Consider the following 2,602-nt stretch of genomic DNA (forward strand, 5'->3'; position numbering starts at 1 on the left):
TTTTTTTTTTTTTTTTTTTTTTTTTTGGTTTTTTGAGACAGGGTGTCTCTGTGTAGTCCTGGCTGTCCTGGAACTCACTCTGTAGACCAGGCTGGCCTCAAACTCAGAAATCCACCTGCCTCTGCCTCCCACGTGCTGGGATTAAAGGCATGCGCCACCACAGCCCGGCTAAAACTAAATCTTTTTAAAAAGTCAAATTTTGGTTTTCTGATAACAGAGTTTAAAAGCCTGGCAAAGCTCATGCCTGTGACCCAGCACACAGGAGGCTCAGGAGTTGAAGGACAGTCCATGCTCTTAGTCGTTTCAAGAGCATCCTGGTCTAAATGAGACTGTCTTAAGAATGATGAGTGATATGGACCAACTCCTAAAAGCAGCTTTTAAGAGCCTTACAGCTGGGAGGCAGAAGCAGGTGGATTTCTGAGTTCGAGGCCAGCCTGGTCTACAGAGTAAGTTCCAGGACAGCCTGGGCTATAAAGAGAAACCCTGTCTCGATAAACAAACAAACAATAAAAAAACCTTAGAGCTGCTGTTGTGGCATATGCCCTCAATCCCAGGTTTAGATGTATGTGGTGCACATGCATGCAAGCAAAGATTCTCGCCTAAAAAATATTAAATGCACACCTGTTAAATGCCAGGCACCCTTCAGAGGCAAGGGCAAGCAGATCTGAGTTCCTGGCTGTCCAGGGCTACACAGTGAGAAATTGTACAGATAAAAGGTGACCAGAAGAGGGGATCAAATCCCCTGGAACTAGTTACAGGTGACTGTGAACTGCTTTGTAATGGGGCTTGAACCTGGACCCTCTGGAAGAACAGCAAGTAATTTTAACCGCTGAGCCTGCCCCTTTCATAGAGGTGTTCTTTTTTGGTTTTGTGAGACAGTCTCTCTCCATAGCCCCTTCACTTTGTAAATCAGATTGGTTTCAAACACACACACACGGAGCAAATGAGATGGCTCAGCAGATAAAACAGCTTGTTACACAAGCCTGCGGACCTGAGTCCAGTTCCCAGAGCCCATGAAAAAAGATGGAAGGAGAGAACTGGCTTGACGAAATTGTCTTCCGCTCTCTGTGCATGGATCCACACATGCATCATGCAAGAAAATAAAAAACAATTTCTGCTGGGCGGTGGTGACGCACGCCTTTAATCCCAGCACTTGGGAGGCAGAGGCAGGCAGATTTCTGAGTTCGAGGCCAGTATGGTCTACAAAGTGAGTTCCAGGACAGCCAGGACTACACAGAGAAACCCTGTCTCGAAAAACCAAAAAAAAATTTTTTTCTATGAAAGAAGCCACTTGGGAGGCAGAGGCAGGCGGATCTACAGAGTGAGTTCCAGGACAGCCAGGGCTACACAGAAAAACCCTGTCTTGAAGAAAAAAAAAAGAAGCCATACTCGCTCAGGTTCCCATGCACTTCAATCCTATTCTCTGTTACTGCAGCTAGAGCCACTGAGAGGGAACAAGATCTCACCCTGCCTCCCAGCTCCTGGCAATGGTGGAAAGGAGGCTCCAGCAGGATCCTGGAATGGCTACAGCTGCCCTGGGACCCTGTTCTGTGGTTTCAATTACACTAAGGCAGTTTCCAAAGCAAGTGGAGGGCAGACTTCTGCCCTGGAGTGAGGTTACTAAAGGGCGTGGCTCCGTGGCCATTCTGGGATCACATAAGAGAAACCCTTTTAGCCAAGAATAGATCAGAGAAAGGCGTGTCTCCTTGGGTCTTCCTGGCCCGTGTGATGTGGTGGGAGGGTCCCTTCCATTTCTTCCTTTGACTAGGCAGGATGCATTTTGACACTTGTACTAGGGCCTTGTAAAGAAGCAATAAATAAGACAGGCTTTGTGTTCAGGGAGCCCCCACAGAGTTGTGGAGGAAGCAGGTACAGAAACAATCCCTCTGTGCAGGGAGATACGGTTGCAAGGGGATACCAGACCAGTGAGTACGCCAAGAGCCTTTAAAGGAGATGACAATGGAGTAGTTTTCCTGGTAACCAAGGAAAGGGGATAGCCTGTAACAGGGCTGGGAGGTATAGCAGGGGATGGCACACTTGGGAAACAGGCCAGTCTTAGCACAAAACAGGAATGGGAAGGGTGCAAGCCTTACCAGGGCCTTGATTTGCAATACTGTTCCAGGTTCGTGAAGGACAACAGTGGCAATCCTCCACCCTCCACTATATCCCTTACAATGCCCATTTCTCTACTCCAGTCAGTAGTCATGTTTACACCCAGAGGTACTGAGTCTGCAGATTTAAATTCCAGACTTCTTCAAAAGAGGACACCCAATGATGAACTGCTGTAAAGTAACTTTTCTTCCCCTGATGTAATTGTCATCTCAGAAGCTTACTGCCTCAGCCTGCTAACTTAGGCCTAATCTTGGATGCTTCTAGCCTCTGTACAATCTTATCTAGGCCTAGAATGTTCAGCCTCTAAGACTTACTGCTAAATAAGCTCATCCTTTCTTTCTTTCTGAGCTCTGGCAGCTGACTCCTCTCCAAGGTGACTGATTCAATCTAGCTTGCTCTCTCTCTCTCTCTCTCTCTCTCTCTCTCTCTCTAGGCCTCTATCTCTCTCTCTCTCTAGAGGCCGCACTCTCCAGAATAGCTTGGCGGGGCC

This window comes from Grammomys surdaster, unplaced genomic scaffold (assembly GCF_004785775.1).
Source record: "Grammomys surdaster isolate TR1022 unplaced genomic scaffold, NIH_TR_1.0 193, whole genome shotgun sequence".
Classification (NCBI taxonomy): domain Eukaryota; kingdom Metazoa; phylum Chordata; class Mammalia; order Rodentia; family Muridae; genus Grammomys; species Grammomys surdaster.